Source organism: Schistocerca serialis, chromosome 2 (genome assembly GCF_023864345.2).
Source record: "Schistocerca serialis cubense isolate TAMUIC-IGC-003099 chromosome 2, iqSchSeri2.2, whole genome shotgun sequence".
NCBI lineage: Eukaryota > Metazoa > Arthropoda > Insecta > Orthoptera > Acrididae > Schistocerca > Schistocerca serialis.
This window is the reverse complement of record NC_064639.1, coordinates 236,948,159-236,974,517: the sequence shown is the minus strand read 5'-3', so window position 1 is coordinate 236,974,517 and position 26,359 is coordinate 236,948,159. Positions and strand designations below refer to the sequence as shown.

The 26,359-nt window shown below is 43.5% G+C and overlaps 1 protein-coding gene across 4 annotated transcripts in view; it reads left to right on the top strand.

Moving 5' to 3' along the window:
- Positions 1 to 26,359, top strand: part of LOC126456982 (dual 3',5'-cyclic-AMP and -GMP phosphodiesterase 11-like) — a 331,198-nt gene that overhangs the window by 35,811 nt on the left and 269,028 nt on the right. The gene's annotated exons all lie outside the window — the stretch shown is intronic.

Genomic DNA, 26,359 nt, shown 5'->3' with positions numbered 1-26,359 from the left:
TTCACAAGAAATTTCAACCCATAAAAGAGGAGCTTTTTCTTGCGAAGTATTTTTGGAAATTAGAAAATGAGAATGCTGGGACTGTACGGCCTAGTGGAAAAGTAACGCGAAGTTTTCCTCGCTCTAAAACGGTTCTCCCGCTCAGAGCAGAGAGAACCAAAACAAACAAGCGCAGTGCTGGCCGTGTAGGGTTTGACGTCAGAGCCTGCGTCTTCTGCTCACGTCTAATCGCGTCCGCACGTGCCCAATTCCTCAGTTCTTAGGGCGAACGGCGAAGATTGTGCACACCCTGGACGATGGGTGCGGCTGCGTGTGGTCCAGCATAACTCTGGAACGCCTGGAGCGGTCATTAAAAAAGTGCTAAAAAGGCTTTTACTGGCAGTTTTAGTTTCCACATAATCGACATTTGCTTCTAAGCACTGTTCGTAATGTTGTTGTTGTTGTTGTGGTCTTCAGTCCTGAGACTGATTAGGTGCAGCTCTCCATGCTACTCTATCCTGTGCAAGCCTCTTCATCTCCCAGTAACCACTGCAACCTACATCCTTCTGAATCTGCTTAGTGTATTCATCTCTTGGTCTCCCCTACGATTTTTACCCTCCACTTTGCCCTCCGGTACTAAATTGGTGATCCCTTGATGCCTCAGAACATGTCCTACCAACCGATCCCTTCTTCTAGTCAAGTTGTGCCACAAACTCCTCTTCTCCCCAATCCTATTTAGTACCTCCTCATTAGTTATGTGATCTACCCATCTAATCTTCAGCGTTCTTCTGTGGCACCACATTTCGAAAGGTTCTATTCTCTTCTTGTCCAAACTATTTATCGTCCATGTTTCACTTCCATACATGGCTACACTCCATACACATACTTTCAGAAACGATTTGACTTCCTGGCACTTAAATCTACACTCGATGTTAACCAATTTCTCTTCTTCAGAAACGCTTTCCTTGCCGTTGCCAGTCTAGATTTTATATCCTCTCTACTTCGACCATCATCAGTTATTTTGCTCCCCAAATAGCAAAACTCCTTTACTACTTTAAGTGTCTCATTTCCTAATCTAATTCCCTCAGCATCACCAGATTTAATTCGACTACATCCCATTATCTTCGTTTTGCTTTTGTTGATGTTCATCTTATATCCTCCTTTCAAGACACTATCCATTCCGTTCAACTGCTCTTCCAAGTCCTTTGCTGTCTCTGATAGAATTACAATGTCATCGGCGAACCTCAAAGTTTTTATTTCTTCTCCATACCTACTCCGAATTTTTCTTTTGTTTCCTTCATTGCTTGCTCTAAACAGATTGAATAACATCGGGGAGAGGCTACAACCTTGTCTCACTCCCTTCCCAACCACTGCTTCCCTTTCGTGTCCCTCGACTCTTATAACTGCCATCTGGTTTCTGTACAAATTGTAAATAGCCTTTCGCTCCCTGTATTTTACCCCTGTCACCTTCAGAATTTGAAAGAGAGTACTCCAGCCAACATTGTCAAAAGCTTTCTCTAAGTCTACAAATGCTATAAATGTAGGTTTGCCTTTCCTTAATCTAGCTTCTAAGGTAAGTCGTAAGGTCAGTATTGCCTCACGTGTTCGATTATATCTACGGAATCCAAACTGATCTTCCCCGAGGTCGGTTTCTACTAGTTTTTCCATTCGATTGTAAAGAATTCGCCTTAGTATTTTGCAGCCGTGACTTATTAAACTGATAGTTCGGTAATTTTCGCATCTGTCAACACCTGCTTTCTTTGGGATTGGAATTATTATATTCTTCTTGAAGTCTGAGGGTATTTCGGCTGTCTCATATATCTTGCTCACCAGATGGTAGAGTTTTGTCAGGACTGGCTCTCCCAAGCCTGTCAGTAGTTCTAATGGAATGTTGTCTACTCCCGGGGCCTTGTTTCGACTCCGGTCCTCCAGTGCTCTGTTAAACTTGCATATTCAACCCCTGTACATAGTTCTCCGCCTGGGAATAAACCGTCGCAATACCGGGGTGTGGGAGGGAGGAGGGTGTGGGCTACTTTATGCTCAACTTTTGAAAATATTATGATCTAATCAAGTACTTTATATTTTAAAATTAAAAAAAAAATTGTTTTTATGAAGTCTTCTACCGGATTCTATTAATGTTTAAATTTTTTTCCGTGAAATTTAACCCAAAAATTTTAAGTCTTTGTAAATATGACTTTTCACAGTGACGTATTCAGTATTTAAAGGTTCATGATGCTGCTTAGAATCAGTATCTCTTTAAGAAGTGTGTTGTTAGTAAAAGTAAGCAGTTAACGGAACTAGAATTTTTAATTTTTTACCTAACCTTTCGTATGAGCACAAATTCCTACAGTATCAGCTTGCTGAGACCGCATTTTGCGTTTGGTTTTTTGTCAATTTCGAAATTGTCACTTCCATAATTTTAATAATACAAAAAGGTGTACTTGAGTTACACCTAATTACCTTTGGAGTCTTCAAAGACGTCATGCTTATCTTTTAAGTTTGAAAGTAACCTATCTAGAACAAACATTGAGTGAATAACCAACAGTTCTCTGGGATTTAATAAGTTTATTATGTCACCTATAAAATTTAGTGCTGGTGGAATGATGCGTCTGAAAACTGACCAACTCATTTACATATAAAATGGCAGTTACAGAGCCTCGCCTCCCTCTCTCCGCATAAATTTCTGCGGGCGCCCGTGCTTCCAAATATTGGGAAATTCATAAATCAGAGCACCAGTCATCGATCAGACCGCAGTTCGTAGTCAACTTGTTGCTCAGGATACTGGGCATGCCACTTCGAGCTTCATTTTGCAAATTTGTGGTATCACATTGTCTTGACACCATTGTCTAACCAGCTGTACACTCTTAACTGTAGGCTCATAAACTAGTCGCAACCCTGATGAATTTGCTTACTGATTGCGTAAACGCTAAAATCGAATTAGAGGACGCACGTTGTAACTGCAACTTTTTCGAACCCATTGTCGTTTGCTTCCTCTGATTCTCACACGACTACTGGATCAAAATATGAACTTCGTGGCTTTGTAAACAATCAGTAGATGGCTCTGCACATTTGAAACATTTTTCAGATCATCCTACATTTATATATTACGTAAAGAGGCCTTACTTTTTGAATACACCTTGTATATAAATGCCTCTCTAGCTGAATGGCAGTACTGCAACTTCAAGAAATTCCTAGTACTCCTAGCGTTAGGGCTGATGTTGTTAAGGCAGTGGCGTCGAATCCATAGTCGTTGGGGTCACGAAGCTGACTCATAGACAGTCCAAATATTGTTTGTTTAACCAGATTAGTTTTGGATTTCAAGCACTGTGATAGGACCAGTATTATACAGAGTGAGTCAGGAGGAAAGGTACGTACTTTGAGACGCGATATTATTAGTGATTCTGAACAAAAACTTCATATGGACATGCCCTATGGCGAATGGTTTCCGAGATAGAACACGTTTAATATCACTTTTGAACGTTTTTCTTTAATAACTCGAAAACCGCATATTCCAACGAAAACGTGTCTCAGTACACAATTAAACTAAATTAAATTTGCAACAAAAAGGTCCTATTTATTTTTTGTCTAGGACGAACAGTTTGCGCGGAGAGGTCTCGAGAATATTGAAAACGTCGCGCGACGCGCGTGCGTTGTAGTTAAGGTGCTTTTTGTAGGCCAGTTTGAGGTACTTTTCAGACTTCTTAAACCACAAGCGTCCTGTATCAAAATGTTTGTCTCAACTTCCTTTATGTTGCTGTGGTACTTTGTAAATAATGACAATGAATAATACAGAAAATTAATAGAAATGTACATTAAAAGTGTTCTATCTCGGAAACCATTCGGAATAGGGCAAACGTCCACATCAAGTTTTTTGTTCAGAATCAATAATGCCATCACCCGTCAAAACACGTACCTTTCCCCCTGACTAACCCTGTATGTATACAACGCCTGATGATGATGATGATGATGATGATGACAGACATTAGGAGATACAAATTTATTTATGGATGTACAGAAGCGATGTATTATGAAATAATGAGAGCTAAGAGAGAAATTCAGATACTGTCCCAGTTAGGAACTATGGGAAATTGAAAGGTCTGATGATAAAGGAGGGTACTTCGTTGTAATGCCAGTAAGGGGTATATACACAGACAAAAGACGATAACATTATTGTTTTAGTTGGTGTTAGCTGCCTTTTGAAACTGGACTTGCGATTCACATCTTACATATAATGATTGAGATCGTTCCAAAGCCGTGCCAGAGAAACATTCTTAGTGGGGTCGGGGATAAATATTCATGGGATAAGGCCGAATAATCAGCAGACTGTTTATACGTGTGCTGATGTGGGCTTTTCGTGAACCACGATCGACCCTTACATTATATAGTGGGAACAAAGTGTAACGATATTTTTCTTTGCTCGTGGATTCTCAGCCTTGATGAATTTATTAAATGAAACTATTTTCCCAGAGAGGCTGCTTCTATTTGACTGAAAATATATATTTAGTTTTCTGTCGTGCGTTTTCCACGTCATTGTCATTATCAAGTCTACTTAGGGGTTAACGAACAGTAGATTAAAACTGAGAAACTAGGTCTCAAACTAATACAAAAAATTGGCTGGTCATACAAAGAGCAAGTAAAACAGGGGTGACTAACCACTTGTGTCAACCATCAAACACGTTTCTTTGAGGTATCTTACATAGTGGTATACTCTGCATATCCCTGAGTTCATGTTTACCACATGGTGAAATCGCAGTAAATAAAGAGAAATAACATGACAAAACTTGTTTGTCAAAGACATTACATCGTATCACAACGTCACCAGCTTTATCATCATCAAGTACATTCAAAGCTCTGGGGCACAGTAACGTACAATACAAAGACTCTTCGTATATAATAACGAAGACAGTAGACGCCTAAGTGGCAAATAGATCATTAGGTGTCTCTGAATGCGATCTATATGTTAAATACATGAAAATTTAACATGTAGCTTAAAGAAAGAAGTGAAACCTATCCAGGATCAATAATGTTTGTTTGAGACAAAATTATAAAAAAATTGCATGTATAACTAAAGCAAATATCAAAGCTACAGAAGATGCGAAATTTACGTAAGCTTCGCAAGTAAGACGTTGGCTTGTTTGATGTGATCGAATTTCTTCTCATTTGCGAGCTTGAGCTCCGTCTCAGATCGCCGGGACGTTAAATCCTGATTTTCCTTCCTAAAGGTTTCTCTTTTGTGGCCAACTTAGTCAAAAATGTAATTCCGCAGTAGATTCCCATCCGTTACAAAGGAATTGATTTCATCGACGCCTTGAAAAAACTGTTACTGACCGCACGCTACGAAGTAAAGTGTTCTTTTTCAGACGCGAAAAGTAATTTATAAATCTGATGTGAAATAGAGCCGAAAAGGTAAATTAACTGGACCTATCACGCACACAGGACAACTTTCTTTCTCGTGGACTCGTTCTACGTTTGGAAATATCAAGGGAATGATGCCAGAGTTTTCACACTGGCTCATGGTTTATGGACCAGGCCAGCGGAGCTTGCCTAGCTGTGGGAATTTCCCTTGTGGGTTCTGTGCTCACATTGAAAATTTCGCGTTGTATGAGAGAAATTGGTTTTCTACGTCCACTTAATAGTCTACTGCTCAATCTCGTTTCTATACACATCTGGAAAAAAATGGATGGAGCGGTTCCGGTCTACAGCGAGCAAAGAGGAGAGATGAGTGTAATGTCTGCAGCGCAAGAAAAACGCTAGTTCTTTCTTTTGTGCAATGTCTCCGTTTCCTTGGCAGAATGGAAACGCATTGGCCGCACTGCAAGTAAACTAAGTACGAACGGAAGGGAAAAAAAATTTAAAAATTAGTGGGTCCTGGTAAAACATTGCGCACCGGCACTTACATCTGCCGGCTTGTGCGTGGTAGCGGAAAAAAATAACTGTCACGTAGCAGCCGGCCGAAGTGGCCGTGCGGTTAAAGGCGCTGCAGTCTGGAACCGCAGGACCGCTACGGTCGCAGGTTCGAATCCTGCCTCGGGCATGGATGTTTGTGATGTCCTTAGGTTAGTTAGGTTTAACTAGTTCTAAGTTCTAGGGGACTAATGACCTCAGCAGTTGAGTCCCATAGTGCTCAGAGCCATTTGAACCATTTTTTTTTTTTTGTCACGTAGCGCTCGTTTCGAAGTTTGTGATAAACGGCGTCTGCTCGATGGAAAAGCAGTTATTTCGTGGGTACAGATTTAAGTGTTGTGCTAGAAGATATTTTTTAGAGCGTAGCAGGATAGCTACAATATTACCGTAGTTTGATTAGTGTGTTTCGTAGCAGAAGCATTCGGGAATGGACATTCGGGTTACAAGAATAGAAAGGTCCACTGGTTGAAACACCATAGATTGCAGTGGAGTGGTTTCCCTACAAAAAAACTTTTTTATGGATGCGCCCTCTGAGAATCGTTATATCAGGTCTTGTGGACAACAAATATTTTAGTTACAATGGGGTTCACAGGGTAAACACATTTCCTGAAAAATTTTTCTGTAGTGTTATGTTTTTAGTTAAATTGAGCCCACAGAATAGTACCTCTCATAATATGACATTTTGAAAAGGAAAGGTCCAGACTAGGTGCAATAAGTTTAATATTCTTTACGACAGTTGTTTCGGCTTTGCTGCCATTGTCAAGAAACCAGTGAATACAACATTGGTGAGACTATATACAAGTATGGTGGTTGTCCATGTGAATAATTATGCATTGGAAGTGTACATTAATACTTATATCTTGTAGAGTTGGCGTCCATATTGTTATTGTGTAATTCGTAGTGATTGCGTTACACGTAGTAATTATAAACACTTGTTTGATAGTTTACGTTAAAGTATGATTTGACATGTATTTGACAGTTCGTTTACTACGAGGCTATATGTTTACAAAAAATAATTAGCTAAGCAATGGAAATGTTCAAAATATAATGTTTTATTATAAGTTCTCTCTTATTGTATACCTGTCATTTTTAATTCTACTCGTGTTTAATTTTATTGCCAGCTAACCCAACCGCTTACGATTCTTTCTTTAAAACTCCGATGGTTTATGTTACCTGTCTTGTGATTCTTTCGACAAAAGAATTGATGCTTGTTTTATATGTTAACCAGAGAATAAAGAAAAACCAAGATACACTGTACTGCCATACTATGGTAAAATATCTGATAGATTAGCTCGTTTGTCCCACAAAACGGGAGTACACAACAGTTTTCGCTCCAATAACACTTTGGCAAGTTTGTGCGGCACTCCAAGCAGAAACGTAACCCGTTTAACCAGTCGGGAATTAATCAACTGTGTCATATGTGACAATTTCTACATCGAATAGACGAGCAGTTCATTTAGCCTGAGATTCAGGGAATACATTCTTTCAGGCGACAACATTTAAGTCTTCACCTGCATAGTGAAGTGGATGAAGCGCGTCTCATGAATACTTTGGAAGAGTTCGATATTTATAACCATTTCAATAAATACCCGAAAAATATTTTAAACGAACAAGAGTGTTGAAAAATAGACAATTTTTAGAAACTTTTCTACAACATTTCAACGTTTGAAATTTTATGCAGGTTTTTCCGGTTGTTCTTGGAAACTGGATCTTCGTGCCAAAAATTGTATTTAGATACATAAGACAATTTTAATTTTCTTACTGCTTGCCCATACCTATATTCCTCTTTCAATATTTGGCTTGTTCATTGCACTACGGTTCTAAGAGAAGACCTGAAAGACACAGATCTTCGTTCCCTTATTTATTGTAACAATTTTGTGACCGACCCGTGCTCTGATAGTTTTATTGTGCGATGGTCTTTATTGTGATTTGGCTGGTTCTTTGCTCCACACACACATGAAAAAACTTATGCACACCCCATCCTCCCTTATTTGTAAGCTTCACATTCCTCGGGTATAATATCTTGTTTCACTTACAAAACTTATTGTAAAACTTTTAGACTAAGCATGCACAGTAATGACTTTGACCTTGTGTGGATTTATTTTTTATAAGTTTTTTTAATATCTTTGACGGCACAGTCGAGCTGTTAAATTCGTTGACATGCACGCCATCTGATTTTAAGACGTTGCCCGCGCTATGTGTGGTTTAATTTGAAATGTGAAACTAACTGGTTTTAATGTGTTATATGCTGACATAGTGACAAAACCCGCATGAGCGTCGCATTCTTCTATTTTTGCACACGAAATTCACATGTGGTATAGTAATTTGTAAATTTATTTTACAATAATCCTGTGATGAAATTCCTCCTTTTACGTTTTTGATGTGAATTATACTAAATAGTAATGTGTATAGAGGTTGTTCACGTAACGGCCGTGATCGTAAAAAAGGGTTAATAAGGACGTCATGGTTGTGGCCGAGCGGTTCTGGGTGCTTCAGTCCGGAACCGCGCTGCTGCTGCGGTCGCAGGTTCGAATCCTGCCTCGGGCATGGATGTATGTGATGCTCTTAGGTTAGTTAGGTTTAAGTCGTTCTAAGTCTAGGGGACTGATGACCTCATATGTTAAGTCCAATAGTACTTAGAGCCATTTGAAGGACGTAATGAGACGTTGCTTCCTCCACAAACATGTGTGAAGTATCTACAGGGTGATCAGAAACAGTTCCAAAGGCTTGTTCAGGGTGTTTCAGCTTAGGTTGTGCTGTGAAATAATTGTTAAGAAAATATTTCGATACGTTGCGTCGTGTCCGAGTTCATTAGCATTGAATTAGCCACTCAGGCTATTTCGCGCGCTAATTCAAAAAAATGGTTCAAATGGCTCTGAGCACTATGGGACTTAACATCTGTGGTCATCAGTCCCCTAGAACTTAGAACTACTTAAAACTAACTAACCTATGGACATCACACACATCCATGCCCGAGGCAGGATTCGAACCTGCGACCGTAGCAGTCGCGCGGTTCCGGACTGAGCGCCTTAACCGCGAGACCACCGCGGCCGGCACGCGCTAATTCAAGCTGCTGGCCATACAGGGCCTACAGTTAGCGTCAGCTTTTTTCGTAGCATAGATGATAGCTCACGAGACTTCTTCGCCTTTGGCTTGGATTCGAACCTTATTGGCGTCTTATGTCCAATTTTTGTATTGCGCTGTTGTTCGATTTTAGGAAACCAAACGAAGAACACGTTTGGCAATACGGTCCCTGGCGGGCTGCTTGAATTTGGACGTGCAACGGCCTGATTGGCTAACTTCAGTGCTAATTAACTCGGAAACGGAGCATCGTATCGAATTTTATTCTTAACAGTCATTCCTCAGTACAACCTGCCCTGCGACGCACAAGCTTTAAAAAAAGTTTCTGACCGACCGGTTTATCATTAAACGGCTATTTCAGTTGCAGGTTGCCCATCTAACGACTTCCATGTACAACAAAAATTTTGTTTTCAGTATTTAATGTAATTGTGGACCGAATTTAAAAATGTAAAATTCTGCTCATTAAGAGGGATAATCTTACGTTATACGTTTAACTCAGTAAGGCAATTATTGAAATTATTAAAGTTAGAAACTTGTCTTGAGACAGTGCTGCTGACGACATGCAACTTACGCAGATTATATTCATCAAGGATTTGAGAATGAGAGCACTTTGCAACTTTGAACAAACTTTACACATATTTCAAACCCTTACGAAACTATTTCTCGTTGACACAAAATGATAAAAGGAATAAAGTTAATCGCTTACTATATTTTCGCTGTTCACGCATCATAATTTCAGCATCGGTCATGACATTTTAATTTATTACTTGTTTACTAGAAACTCTATTCATACACATTATGTAGACAAGATCCACATATACCACTGAATGTTCCTGCAAAATTGTGTCATTCTACCATACATAGTTCAAGAGATATGACGTAATAAACATTAAGGTGCGTGAAAAACAAGCTTTTCTTAAAACGGAGCATACATTACCCAGACTATATTCATCCCAAGTTTGACTTCCAACTAATTTTACACAAATTTCAAACGTTTCCATACTTTGTTTCTCTTGCATGTTTTATGTCATTGTTAACACATTAACTCATTTGTAAAGTAATCAGATGTTTGAAACTGTTTTATACATCGGAGGTCGATGTGATAAGAGATGTGGGAAGTTTTATTTGTGTATGTTTTTGTTTTATTTCTTCTCGCTATGTACACTCCTGGAAATTGAAATAAGAACACCGTGAATTCATTGTCCCAGGAAGGGGAAACTTTATTGATACATTCCTGGGGTCAGATACATCACATGATCACACTGACAGAACCACAGGCACATAGAGACAGGCAACAGAGCATGCACAATGTCGGCACTAGTACAGTGTATATCCACCTTTCGCAGCAATGCAGGCTGCTATTCTCCCATGGAGACGTTCGTAGAGATGCTGGATGTAGTCCTGTGGAACGGCTTGCCATGCCATTTCCACCTGGCGCCTCAGTTGGACCCGCGTTCGTGCTGGACGTGCAGACCGCGTGAGACGACGCTTCATCCAGTCCCAAACATGCTCAATGGGGGACAGATCCGGAGATCTTGCTGGCCAGGGTAGTTGACTTACACCTTCTAGAGCACGTTGGGTGGCACGGGATACATGCGGACGTGCATTGTCCTGTTGGAACAGCAAGTTCCCTTGCCGGTCTAGGAATGGTAGAACGATGGGTTCGATGATGGTTTGGATGTACCGTGCACTATTCAGTGTCCCCTCGACGATCACCAGTGGTGTACCGCCAGTGTAGGAGATTGCTCCCCACACCATGATGCCGGGTGTTGGCCCTGTGTGCCTCGGTCGTATGCAGTCCTGATTGTGGCGCTCACCTGCACGGCGCCAGACACGCATACGACCATCATTGGCACCAAGGCAGAAACGACTCTCATCGCTGAAGACGACACGTCTCCATTCGTCCCTCCATTCACGCCTGTCGCGACACCACTGGAGGCGGGCTGCACGATGTTGGGGCATGAGCGGAAGACGGCCTAACGGTGTGCGGGACCGTAGCCCAGCTTCATGGAGACGGTTGCGAATGGTCCTCGCTGATACCCCAGGAGCAACAGTGTCCCTAATTGGCTGGGAAGTGGCGGTGCGGTTCCATACGGCACTGCATAGGATCCTACGGTCTTGGCGTGCATCCGTGCGTCGCTGCGGTCCGGTCCCAGGTCGACGGGCACGTGCATCTTCCGCCGACCACTGGCGACAACATCAATGTACTGTGGAGACCTCACGCCCCACGTGTTGAGCAATTCGGTGGTACGTCCACCCGGCCTCCCGCATGCCCACTATACGCCCTCGCTCAAAGTCCATCAACTGCACATACGGTTCACGTCCACGCTGTCGCGGCATGCTACCAGTGTTAAAGACTGCGATGTAGCTCCGTATGCCACGGCAAACTGGCAGACACTGACGGCGGCGGTGCACAAATGCTGCGCAGCTAGCGCCATTCGACGGCCAACACCGCGGTTCCTGGTGTGTCCGCTGTGCCGTGCGTGTGATCATTGCTTGTACAGCCCTCTCGCAGTGTCTGGAGGAAGTATGGTGGGTCTGACACACCGGTGTCAATGTGTTCTTTTTTCCATTTAGCAGTGACGCATTTAAGAGGAGTTAGAAGGGAAAAAATTGTTGTTATCCCGTTGTATAAAATTTACAGTCTTCTTAATATAAGGTTATATAAATCACTTATGAAATTGCATGGAAAGTATTTTATATGATTTTTTTAAAGATATTGTCTGTATCTCTTTAAAATGTATTGCATGTATTACTTCAAGGTCAAATAAAGCCGATAACCTTTCATATAGAACCCTGTGGACTTCAGTATTAAAAAGGCAAAATTATGTTTTTTCTGTTGTTAGCACTGTGGAAAGCAATGTAGTAGCCATCCATGATACAAAACTACGTTGTAAGTAGAAGTTCTGAGTATTCTGATGCTATGGTGACCAATGTGGATACCGGAAAGGTAATCGATTGTCAGATTCTGACAAAATACTGTTATAAATGTAAATCAGCGAATCAGGCAGACATATCTGTGATAGGAACGACGAAGGAACAGCTGGTGGAATGGAGCAGCTATTGAAATTTTCAGTCGAGCCGTAAGTTAAATAGATACTTGTTACTCTTAAGTTCTTGGGTGATGGGGACTTAAAAGCATACAACAATGCAGTAGCAGCTCGACCTTATGGTGATAAGATTATATTAAACTGGAATGTATGGATTACGTCCAGAAAAGGGGGGAGGCGCCTGGCTGAGAAAGTAAACAACGTTTGAGAAGCAAGAAACTTCGTGACGGTGAAGCCATAGGCGGTACGCTGGCAGACAAAATATGGATGAACTGCAACAGTGTTACGGGTGACCGTTATGAATAACATTGATGATTTGTTCAGAATTGCATTATGGGCTACCTTCTTCCATATACTGTCTGCAGGTGACAGACCAATTGTCCTTGGTTCTCTTGGACCAGTTCACTTTGTCAAAAAAAAAAAAAAAAAAGTGGTTCAAATGGCTCTGAGCGTCCGCAGTTCGTGGTCTTGCGGTAGCGTTCTCGCTTCCCGAGCCCGGGTTCCCGGGTTCGATTCCCGGCGGGGTCAGGGATTTTCTCTGCCTCGTGATGACTGGATGTTGTGCGATGTCCTTAGGTTAGTTAGGTTTAAGTAGTTCTAAGTTCTAGGGGACTGATGACCATAGATGTTAAGTCCCATAGTGCTCAGAGCCATTTTTGGACCCTCAGCGTCAGGGATACGCCGGGTACTGCGATTAGTTGTGGATATAGAAAGTTTAAACTCCCCTTCAAATAAATTTCAATTGAAGGCCCAGGTGCTTATGTACCGTTAGTTCTCCGCGATCGTCAACGGAGAAGAATGTCGTTTCCGGTCAGCGAACTGCTGCAGTAGCACGTTATAGAGGCCGCTGCACCGCTTGTTCGAGAAGGGCCCGGGTTCGACGCCGCGGGGGTGCAGCGGCATCGGGGCAGATGGCCTAGTCACGGACGGCGGAACAAAGGCCGTTGTGCGAGGCTGCGCTTGCGCGGGTCAGATAGCCATCTGCTCGCCCGAGCGGAAACGCCGCCGTGGCCCCCGCACGATCTCGGCCACGCGGCAATTACAAGGCCCGCACCCTGATTACCGGCCGTGAATAACGAGCCCCTGATGTCATCGGCTCCCTCAACGCGGCGCGCCGCGGCAAGGTCACGGCCACCGTCTAGCGTCGCCTGCGTAAACTGCCGAGCAGTACCGGCTCCGGTTCAACGTCTTCATCGTCGGTCGATTTCTGTCTTCACAGGTGCAACTTAATAGTAGTCTGAAGAATTCTCTCTCGTTGGAGAGGTTCCCAACGATGGGTTCGACTTTTTGAAACTATCAATACGATGATGTAGGCTTGGATCCAAGGTATCACACCTTGCTGCCATTCACCCTGATGGACCCTCATTTACGAGTAATCAACGAAAAAACAGATCGAATTTCACATGGTTCTCTGCAGCTTTAAAAATAGCAGCGCTAATTAGACTGTTACCGTATCGTACGGTTCTCTCTTGCAAAAGGTTGTGTGTTCGAACCTCTGACGTGCTTTCAAATTTTATTTTAAAATCTTTGTTGAAATGACTCTTAATTTTATTTATTTGTCACATAATATTAATCAGTGTATTAACTGTTTCAATTGCTCTCATTTTTTTCTTCCCGTCACACTTTTTTCAGCTGGAATCTTTGTGCATGGAAATTTACCAGTATAATATTTAAACATTTGAAAATGCCAGTCTATCGGTTAAAAAATAAAATACGAATGGTTCATTCAAATGGCTCTGAGCACTATGGGACTTAGCATCTGAGGTCATCAGTCCCCTATAACTTAGAACTACTTAAACCTAACTAACCTAAGGACATCACACACATCCATGCCCGAGGCAGGATTCGAACCTGCGACCGTAGCGGCCACGCGGTTCCACACTGAAGCGCGTAGAACCGCACGGCCACACCGGCCGGCTAAAAGACGAAATAATCTATATATATATGTACAAAGGTATCAAAAAAGTAATTTGCGTTCCAAGATGTATATTTTCGTGGATGGTAATGGTCATCCAAACGTTTAAAACATAAATACTTATTGCGCTGTGGACAAAATAATGCTGATGTTGATTTAAACGAAAGAAGGGCTTATAAGCAAAGTGAAAATCAAGGAAAATGAGGAATAGAAGTAATGAATGCAATAACGAGGACGAAAATATGGGATGAAGAGACGGAAGAAATTAAATCAACGTTAATATATGGTAATCATTAAAATCACAGTGGAAAAAGAATTCCTAGGAAGAAAAATTAAAGCAACTGAAAAACTTAATACGATGATTCAGATGGTGCGACAGAGGTATAGGAATAAAAAAAAATACATTTAAACCCATTAACTGAATAATGATCAATATAATTTCTATAAAGATTTTAAAAACAGACGATTTAACGCATCTGACGAGATTCGAACCCATAGTCCCTTGCATAGGAGGTTCGTACTCTTGCCATTACTCTACACGACTAGTTTGTGTAACGTTTTTCGTTTAAAACTCTAGATCATCACGCCAAATTTCGAAATTCTTTCCTCGATTACTCGCAAACAAGGGCCCAACAGAGTGAATGGTTGCAAGGCGTAATACCTGCGACTTCACCGTATACACTCCTGGAAATTGAAATAAGAACACCGTGAATTCATTGTCCCAGGAAGGGGAAACTTTATTGACACATTCCTGGGGTCAGATACATCACATGATCACACTGACAGAACCACAGGCACATAGACACAGGCAACAGAGCATGCACAATGTCGGCACTAGTACAGTGTATATCCACCTTTCGCAGCAATGCAGGCTGCTATTCTCCCATGGAGACGATCGTAGAGATGCTGGATGTAGTCCTGTGGAACGGCTTGCCATGCCATTTCCACCTGGCGCCTCAGTTGGACCAGCGTTCGTGCTGGACGTGCAGACCGCGTGAGACGACGCTTCATCCAGTCCCAAACATGCTCAATGGGGGACAGATCCGGAGATCTTGCTGGCCAGGGTAGTTGACTTACACCTTCTAGAGCACGTTGGGTGGCACGGGATACATGCGCACGTGCATTGTCCTGTTGGAACAGCAAGTTCCCTTGCCGGTCTAGGAATGGTAGAACGATGGGTTCGATGACGGTTTGGATGTACCGTGCACTATTCAGTGTCCCCTCGACGATCACCAGTGGTGTACGGCCAGTGTAGGAGATCGCTCCCCACACCATGATGCCGGGTGTTGGCCCTGTGTGCCTCGGTCGTATGCAGTCCTCATTGTGGCGCTCACCTGCACGGCGCCAAACACGCATACGACCATCATTGGCACCAAGGCAGAAGCGACTCTCATCGCTGAAGACGACATGTCTCCATTCGTCCCTCCATTCACGCCTGTCGCGACACCACTGGAGGCGGGCTGCTCGATGTTGGGGCGTGAGCGGAAGACGGCCTAACGGTGTGCGGGACCGTAGCCCAGCTTCATGGAGACGGTTGCGAATGGTCCTCGCTGATACCCCAGGAGCAACAGTGTCCCTAATTTGCTGGGATGTGGCGGTGCGGTCCCCTACGGCACTGCGTAGGATCCTACGGCCTTGGCGTGCATCTGTGCGTCGCTGCGGTCCGGTCCCAGGTCGACGGGCACGTGCACCTTCCGCCGACCACTGGCGACAACATCGATGTACTGTGGAGACCTCACGCACGGCGGTACGTCCACCCGGCCTCCCGCATGCCCACTATACGCCCTCGCTCAAAGTCCGTCAACTGCACATATGGTTCACGTCCACGCTGTCGCGGCATGCTACCAGTGTTAAAGACTGCGATGGAGCTCCGTATGCCACGGCAAACTGGCTGATACTGACGGCGGTGGTGCACAAATGCTGCGCAGCTAGCGCCATTCGACGGCCAACACCGCGGTTCCTGGTGCGTCCGCTGTGCCGTGCGTGTGATCATTGCTTGTACAGCCCTCTCGCAGTGTGCGGCGCAAGTATGGTGGGTCTGACACACCGGTGTCAATGTGTTCTTTTTTCCATTTCCAGGAGTGTATATGGTTTCAAAAAGCCTGTCCTACCACTGGGGATCTCTCCTTGTCAGTCTGCAACATGTGATAATGGCTCGTACATCGAACAAAATAATCTTATCTGTAGCAATCAGTATGCGTTTGCAATGCAACTCGTGCTCTTGGCTTGATACACCAAGCGCCACGGACGGAGGAACCCGGAATGAATCGATATGTCTTGACTTTAGAAAAGCCGAGCGAAGTCGTGAAGTTGTTAAGACATTGGACTCGTATTCGACAGTACAGCGATTCGATTCCCAGGCAGGTTGGAAATTTTATCCGCTCTGGGATTGAGTTTCGTGTTGTTCTCGTCAACATTTCATCATCATCGACGGACGTGTCGTGGAAGGGGGGTCAAATAAAATGATTTGCATTATGTGGCTGAATACCTCAGATGGTGTCTCCCAGCCAATAATAGCCTAAGATCATTCCGTGAGTGAGTCGCTTGAGCTGAGTGTGGCATGCCTGAAGAAACTTTGGACTTTCTTTTTCGCCGAAATGAGGCTATTATAGAGGCACTTGGCTCTGTTACGGAGTGTTAGCTTCATATCTCTTGAGAGTGACTAATTTTTTTTCCGATGTGCTTATAATCTTGTATAGTTGATGTAATTCTCCACTTCAGAAAAGTCTTCTTTTCTCGTGTCACGGAGTCAACCATTTTTAGTTATTGGACCTAATACTGGGCCACTTCACTGTCACGGTATTTCCCTGCCATAACTCTTCAAGTGTACACGGAAACTGAGAGGCAGGGCACTCTAAAGTCTAAACTGTGTTAATTACGGTGGACCTGACCAATATCACAAAGGATCTTGCTCGGCTGGTCTTCAGCGACACCACACTGGTCTTAGCTGTAACATTCTGCTACTCCTCTAAGGAATTCGAAATTAATGTCTACAATACCAATTCCTGGATATCAGCTATATTAGGTATAGATCGTCAACCGAGTTGGAAGTACCCTGCAGAAATATTGAGCCATGCTGCCTCTATAGCCGTCCATAACTGGAAAGTGTTGCGGGCACGAACTGACTTCTCATTATGTCCCATAAATGCTCGATGTCATTCATGTCGGGCGATCTGGGTGGTCAAATCATTCGTTCGCATTGTGCAGAATGTTCTTCAAACAAGCCCATGAATGGCAGCAAATGGTCTACAACTAGCCGAGCATAATCATTTCCAGTCAATGGTCGGTTCAGTTGTACCAGTCCATTCCATGTAAACACAGGCCACATCGATGATGAATTCTTCTCGGGTTATAACCGAGTTCGTACCCGTCATCTTCTCGCGAAGGTGATGATGGGTACGAAACTCATCGAAACGTTGCTACAAGACGACGCTACCACTCGGCTGATAACCCGAGAAGAATTCATCATTGGAATACGCCGAGAAAGACTGCAATCACAGGCCACCACTAGCTTGCACGATGCCTTGTTGACAACATAGGCCCATGGTTTCACGGGCCACGCTCTAACGCTAGCATCAACTCTTACTAACTGAAATCGGGACTCATCTGACCAGGTCATGCTTTTCATGACGTCTAAGGTCCAAACAATTTGGTCACGACCCCAGTAGAGGCGTTGGGGGTGATGTCGTTCTGTTAGCAAAGGCACTCGCATCGGTCGTTTGCTACCATAGCACAATAACGCCAAATTTCGTCGGAATTTCCTAACTAATACGTCCGTCGTACGTCTCACTTAGATGTCAGCGATTATTTTACGCAGTGTTGCTTGTCTGTTAGCACTGACAACTCCACGAAAAACGCCGCTGCGCTCGGTCGTTAAGTGAAGGCTGTCGGCTACTGCGTTGTTCGTGGTGAGAGGTAATGCCTGAAGTTTGGTATTCTAGGACACCCTTGACACCGTGGAACTCGGAATATTGAATTCCGTAACCATTTCCGAAATGGTATGTCCCACATGTCTACTCCAACTACCATTCCGCGTTCAAAGTCTGTTGATTCCCGTAGTGCGGCCATAATCACGTTGGAAACATTTTCGCATGAATCACTGAGTACCAATTACTGCACCACCGCCGGACGAAGTGGCCGAGCGGTTCTAGGCGCTACAGTCTGGAACCGCGCAACTGCTATAGTCGCAGGTTCGAATCCTGCCTCGGGCATGGATGTGTGTGATGTCCTTAGGTTAGTTAGGTTTAAGTAGTTCTAAGTTCTAGGGGACTGACGACCACAGCAGTTAAGTCCCATAGTGCTCAGAGCCATTTGAACCATTTTGAACTGCACCACCAGTGCCCTGCCCTTCTGTTTCTGTGTAAGCGATACTACCGCCATCATTATCCTATGACTTTTGTTTCCTAAGCTGGATATTATCCACACCAGTGGCCTTACCATTTTCAATTTTATTGATTTTTTTAAGGGATAGAGGCTAGGAATATATATCACTTCCTTTCTGCGGCTCACGTGATCTTTCACTTACCAAATTTGCCAGTGATCTTGAGCTGGCCATAACTATCGACCTCAGTAGTGTGGATGACGAGGTGTTAATTGGGAAGCGATGTGCCACAACAACCGAGCACCGGCATCCCCCTGCGGGATGAGTTGTTGACAGGTGTAACGGCCGGCCTTTAGTACCAATTTTCCCGCTACGCTGGCCGACCTGTTTCGTGCGCGCTTGGCCCGGTTTCAAAGCAGTGAAACTGCCGCGGCGTAGTTTGATACGCGGCAGCACAGCCGAATTTCATCACGCTGCGCCGTGGCCCAAACACACGAGATCGCAGTGGATCCCGTTCAACCAAATATTTCCGCCACGAGAGGGAAAAGCGTTTTCCGTGTTGTCTCAGCAGGCGCAGTTTGTCTTTCGACGTAAATGCTGACTGGAACACACGCTTCTGAATGCCCATTCGTCGTTGCCAGCAGCCTTTCGTTTTATGTGAAGTACCAGTAAATTCCCGATACTTTAAAGAATCAAACAAGTTTAAAACAGCTTCAGCGTCTGATTACAATAGATACGATTTAATACATTAAATATTTGTCGTTAAGCATGTAAGCGAGCAGAAAAGGTGTGAAATTATTATACTGAAAAAGAAAACATTCACGGTTGCAAAGTTATATTTATTTAAAAATAACGTGTTTCGCCGTGGTTAGTCATCAAATCGTAAACAACACTCACGTAAAACTGACAAATTAAGTTCATTGCGCCGGCTACCAAAGCTCTATGTCGATCACATACATATAACACCGCTTGGATGAAAATCCGATCATCATAATAACTAAAAGAAACTGTGGGAACCTTCATGAAAAATTCGGAAATCAACCCGGAGCCACAGCGGAAACGAGATCTGATAAAGTGATCAGAAAATTTGGGAATTTGTGGTAAGGTTCTGTGGGACCAAACTGCTGAGGTCATCGGTCCCTAGACTTACACACTACCTAATCTAACGTAAACCAACGACAACACTCACACCCATGGCCGATGGCCGAGGGAGGACTCGAACCTCCGACGTCGGGAGCCGCGCGAACCGTCCAAGGCGCCTCGGACCGCGCGGCTAAACTGATACAGAAAACCAACGAAGAATTACAAGCGCCTTTGAAACGCTATAGCAGCAAATAGAGCACATGCGTACGTCATACTGGCCTGGATGCCAAACAGCTGGCCGATCTAACTGGCAGCTTCAGTAGAATTACTAAGCGGCGGATGGCCATATATGTCCACACTAATACAAAGAAAGCACAACAGATGGCACGAGTATCTTAAGATGCGGATAGGGCTAATATGTAACTGATTAATCTGTACTTATAAAAAGGATTAAATTGGATTAAAATTAAAACGTAATTATAATTGTTGTACAGATAATATGGGCCATCCAAATCACGTGATACTGATGTTTACTGTAGATACCACGTACGCATTATTGCAGTAAACGACGGTAATAGTATGTTTGAAGATTATTGGAAGTCGATAACTGTTCTCATTCTGAGATATTGGATGAACATAGTCTGGGTATTTCGTGCGTCGTCAGCTACGTCGTCGCTTAGACCCACTTTCCAACTGTGATACTTGAGTGAATGTGTTAAAATTTCAAAGTAATATAATCATTACACCTTTTAACGAGTAGTTTCCGAATTTTTAATTTCGGTCGATTACTATATGACATACTGAAAATAAAATTTTTGTTGCCCTTGGAAGCTGTTTGACAGACAACATGTAACCGAATCATGAAGCGGCATAGGCGTTTAATAAAACATTAATGGAGAAACACTCAGTAAAACCTGTAAGATACTGAGGCATATGTTGTGCTGAGAAATAATTGTTAAAAAAAGACTGAATACGCTGTGCCGTTTCCGAGTTAATTAACATCGAAGTTAGCCAATCAGGGCGTTGCGCGCCCAAATTCAAGCGGCCGCCAGATAAAATTACTGTCAGTTGTTCTCATGTCGTAGAGGATAGCGCACGAGACTGCGCAGCCTTTGGCTCGGGTTCGAACCTTACCACCGTCCCATGCCATCTGTGTGTATCGTTCTCTTGTTCGGTTTTAGGAACCCAAATGGTGACACCGTCTCTGGCGGACCCGCTTGAATTTGTGCGCGCAACGGCCTTATTGGGTGATTTACTCGGCAACAGCGTAACGTAACGAATATTTTCTTGACAATTGTTTGTCAGCAGAACCTACCCTGCAACACCCTTATATTCAGACTGTTTCTGACAGCCTTATAGATGCAGGTTTAGATGTAGACGTAGAGCATTCTGCTGTAACACCACATTTCGGAAGCTTCTGTTATCTTCTTGTTCCTTCTACATTTTCGTAATGGTACCAGGAATCCCAAAGTGCATATTCGGTCTGGGTTTCGATCTTCAATGTATCCAAAATATGTATCTCTCACTTAACAACTCCTTTAATCTCTTAAAATATTTCGTTCTACCGCGGTTTTGGAGTTTCCGTTAAACTCTTGCGCCCCCCCCCCCCCCCCCCTATAATTGGATAAGTAAGTAATAAATAAATTGTGATCAAGACTGTTTTTGATAGTAAATATTTGTAACACATTGATCACTGTGCACTCCCACAATGTATTCAAAAGTAATTACTTATAAAAATTGAACTGCTTAAATATATCTAAATTTTCTAATTCATAATTTAACACCTCGCAAGAGTAAAATAAAATAGAAAAATCGTTGGTATCCTTAGGAATCGGACCTGGGTCTGTAAATTAGAGGTCTATGCCTTCCTTGTGTTGATCTCATGGTGTTCGTTATTGCTCTTCGCATTTGTTCGGGGCGGACGTCTCATGACACCCGTCCAACCTCACCGTTGATCCGTTCACTTAGTTATTTATTACAGAGGGCAGCGAACCCTCTGACCGAACACGCTGAGCTACCGTGCCAGTACATCTCACACCATTCGGCTACGATGGAGTTCTGACACTGATGCTTTGAAAATTCCCCATGCTGTACACTTTCACAATACACTACACGCAATTTCAGAGAAAAATACTGACTTGGTGCTGTGAACAACACAACATTCGTAGTGCCAGAAGGGTTGATGTGATGACAGAGTGTGCACAGTAGAACACAAACAAAATGCGTCGCTTCGATGAGTTAATCGTTGTGTGTATGACCGTCATTCCAGCATTCGGCACTAGTATCTAGGTATCGCACAGAGAGCGCTACAGAAAACGTTTTCGCCCGTTTGATTTGCATACCAGCACACATTCGAAGAGAAGTGGCGTAATTTTATTGCGATTTCCGGTTCCATTTCAAGCGAAATGGCGTAATTTTTGTGCGATATTTACAGTGAAATGTAACACATTAGTACATGATTACCAGTCACCACTGGGTCGGAGGAACGCGAGGGCATACCACTTCCGATAAATCACAACCTTCGGTGTGATAACAGCTTTAACTCTTACTATGAATACCTTCCACCAAACACGGAAAGTTAGTTTGCATAGTGTGGGTATACAACTCACAAAAATGCTCTTGTAAAATTCAATGTAGGTGTGACACCTTTCATGGTTGGAGTTCGTTAGACGACTTTTTACTGCATTAGCTTCGCGTAATCTCTCATTGCTGAAACATTGTTCCGTACGTCCCACTATACTTCGTTCATCAGAAGAATAAACCTAATGTAAACAAACACAAACGCGATTATTGGTCAGCAGACGTAGCTCTCGTAAACAGGTGTTGTTCCGCTCTTAACTCGAACTTAAGTATTAAATATCTTATTACTATCTCACGGTTAATGAAGCCTTAGGACACCCTGATGAATTAAGAACCATCAAAGTTTTTCTTAATCCTACTTTAGATACGTAATTTTTATTCCAAAAATCGTGTACAGTCACAGTCTCCGTAAACGCTACGTTCGCTCTGATTGTCTCGCTGTTGATACGTACCGTGAAAATGGATAACACTGCTTCCTGATTCGTAGTGAAACGCACGCACAACATCGTTAATGGCGAGAAACAATTTATTGTTAATGTTTTTGATAAGACTACAGAGAAAAATCAGCTTTGACTTTTTTCCAGAAGCACTATGTAATAAAAATGAGAGATAGTATTGTATGTGTGGCGTAACCGTTAGCGCCGTAGATCGGTAAATGTGACTGTAGGCGTCACTTCGCGACTCGTATACACAGTGTGGTCCATTGATAGTGACCAGGCCGAATATCTCACGAAATAAGCATCAAACGAAAAAACTACATAAACGAAACTCGTCTAGCTTGAAGGGGGAAACCAGATGGCGCTATTGTTGGCCCGCTAGATGACGCTGCCAAGGTCAAACGGATATCAGCTGCGTTTTTTTTTTTTTTTTTAAGGAAACCCCATTTTTTATTGCATATTCGTGTGGTACGTAAAGAAATATCTATGTTTTAGTTGGACCACTTTTTTCGCATTACGTTACTTAAGGAAACAGGAAGGTTTCAGCAACATGTGAAACGTCATTACAGAGGGTGAACTACTCGCTGTTGAGAGGAATGTCGTTACACGTATTGCCAAATGCACTGAGGTTGACGGACATCATTTTGAGCATTTATTGCATTAATGTGGTATTTACAGGTAATCACGCTGTAGCGGCATGCGTTCTCAGAAATGATAAGTTCACAAAGGTACATGTATCACATTGGAACAACCGAAATAAAATGTTCAAACGTACTTACGTTCTGTATTTTAATTTAAAAAAAACCTATCTGTTAGCAACTGTTCGTCTAAAATTGTGAGCCATATGTTTGTGACTATTATAGCGTCATCTATCACAAAGCGAAAAAAGTGGTACAACTAAAACATTCATATTTCTTTACGTACTACACGAATATGTAATAAAAATGGGGGTTCCTATTTTAAAAAAACAAGAACGCAGTTGATATCCGTTTGACCTATGGAGCGCCATCTAGTGGGCCAACCGTCAACCATAGCGCCATCTGGTTTCCCCTTTCAAGCTAGACAAGAAGAATGCATGTTCTCTAGTTTCTAAGAGAACATTACAGAGTTAAATTTTCTGGAGAAAGTGAAATACTCTGTTAGAATGTGCCCATTGCGTTGTAGGACGGATCTGATCTCATGATCCAGAGTGACAAGCGCCGTAGAAACATGGAAAACAATAAATTTCACGGCGTCGAGCACACTGCACAAATATTGCATTTTTACAGTTGTCACCTTAACACTGCAATTCTGAACCCAACAGAATTGATCTGGCGCCAAGTTAAGGGATTCTTCGCGATAGATAACAAGACATTTATGCCGCCAAACGTACTGGAGCTAACGCACGAAGCTTCGTGACACGTCACTGCCGAGCGATGGCGAAATGCACGATAATACGTCACGAAAGTGGAGGAGGAAATGTGGATTTTTTTGGCGACTTGGGATTCTGATGCTGATTGCTTCGTTATCAACGTAGCAATACTGAAATGTATTCCTCGGAGACCGATATGGAAGGAGTTCAGAGATTACCATGCGACCTTCAGTGGCTTCAGTATTTAACTAAAAGGTGAAATCTCAGCAATGCGCTTTATGCTACAAATAGCTCGCGCAAAAAAATTACATTTGTTAAAGTCAGGAATTTTCGTTACTCTTGTTTTTAATAACAACACTATGTTAGGTAAGGTCGAGAGCATGTTTTGTTTTCCATCCGGTCACCCACGGAGTTTTACCATATATTATTTCCTTCTGTTTAAAAATTAAATGACATTCAAAGCTATATTGTTCTCTGGTAGTCTCTATTTACGTATTTATTACCACTGTTAACATCACTGAAGGTTGGTTGGTTAACTTGCCTAGTCAGTGCTGCCCAAGTTAAAAGCGCCAGTAAAGCTGTTGCCCTGTATTATCGATGAGTCGATGTGCGCGTAACGCACAGCGTAAAACACATCTCATTATCGAACTTGATTGTACTCGAGATAGCTTGGCTTCCGCTCCACACGAAACGAAATCCAATTAGGTTCTAGCAAACGCGTAAGAATACATAGTGTATTGTTTACATGAGGGTTATTCTTACGATGAACGGAGTATAGCTTGGATTAGTTCTGGCCATTCTTTTATGGTGTTCCCAGCTTCGCAACGACTCTAAGGTAGAACGTTTTCGTTCTCTCCCGAGAGTGTGCTGCTGGAGTGGAAGTTTGGAGCCGCGTTAGCTGCCAGCAAGTGTCAGCAGCCGGCGGTTACGGCAGCCACCCACGACCGGAACAAGCAAACAGCGCCGGCCGCGCCGAATACAGATGGGCCGCACCGGATGTGTGCCTAGGCCGGGCCTCTTAAGTGCCGTTCTCCAAATTAACGCACCTGCACCTGCCGCTCCCGTGTCAGCCTATGTTTAGTTAGGCGCCTCCTAAGACGTGTAGGCGGTGAGGCCCTTACCTAACAGACTGCTCTGCATTCGGCAGAGACCCAATTTTTATGACCGAAGGTTGCCTCTATAGGAAGGTGTCTGTGGTAGCTAGAGTGATGTGCACCCAAGGAGGCTGTTAGGGACCTGCACACGTTCAATATTTATTGATAATACTAGTTTGTCAAACCTTTAATACACTACTGGCCATTAAAACTGCTACACCAAGAAGAAATGCAGATGATAAATGGGTATTCATTGGACAAATATATTATACTAGAACTAACATGTGATAACATTTTCACACAGTTTGGGTGCACAGCTCCTGAGAAATCAGTACCCAGAGCAACCACCTCTGGCCGTAATAACGGCCTTGATACGCCTGGGCATTGAGTCAAACAGAACTTGGATGGCGCGCACAGGTACAGCTGCCCATGCAGCTTCAACACGATACCACAGTTCATCAACAGTAGTGACTGGCGTATTGTGACGAGCCAGTTGCCCGGCCACCATTGACCAGACGTTTTCAATTGCTGAGGGACCTGGAGGATGTGCTGGCCAGGGCAGCAGCCGAACATTTTCTGTGTTCAGAAAGTCCCGTACAGGACCTGCAACATGCGGTCGCGCATTATCCTGCTGAAATGTAGGGTTTCGCAGTGATCAAATGAAGGGTAGAGCCAGGGGTCGTAACACATCTGAAATGTAACGTCCACTGTTCAAAGTGCCGTCAATGCAAAGAAGAGGTGACCGAGACGTGTAACCAATGGCACCCCATACCATCAGGCCGGGTGATACGCCAGTATGGCGATGACGAATACACGCTTCCAATGTGCGTTCGCCGCGATGTCGCCAAACACGGATGCGACCATCATGATGCTGTAAACAACCTGAATTCATCCGAAAAAATGACGTTTTGCAATTCGTGCACCCAGGTTCGTCGTTGAGTACACTATCGCAGGCGCTCCTGTCTGTGATGCAACGTCAAGGGGTAACCGCAACCACGGTCTCCGAGCTGATAGTCCATGCTGCTGCAAACGTCGTCGAACTGTTCGTGCAGATGGTTGTTGTCTTGCAAACATCCCCATCTGTTGACTCAGGGATGGAGACGTGGCTGCACGATCCGTTACAACCATGCGGATAAGATGCCTGTCATCTCGACTGCTAGTGATACGAGGCAGTTGGGATCCAGCACGGCGTTCCGTATTACCCTCCTGAACCCACGGATTCCACATTCTGCTAACAGTCATTGGATCTCGAGCAACGCGAGCAACAATGTCGCGATACGATAAACCGGAATCGCGATAGACTGCAATCCGACCTTTATCAAAGTCGGAAACGTGATGATACGCATTTCTCCTCCTTACACGAGGCATCACAACAACGTTTCACCAGGCAACGCCGGTCAACTGATGTTTGTGTATGATAAATCGGTTGGAAACTTTCCTCACGTCAGCACGTTGTAGGTGTCGCCACCGGCGCCAACCTTGTGTGAATGCTCTGAAAAGCTAATCATTTGCATATCACAGCATCTTCTTCGTGTCGGTTAAATTTCGCGTCTGTAGCACGTCA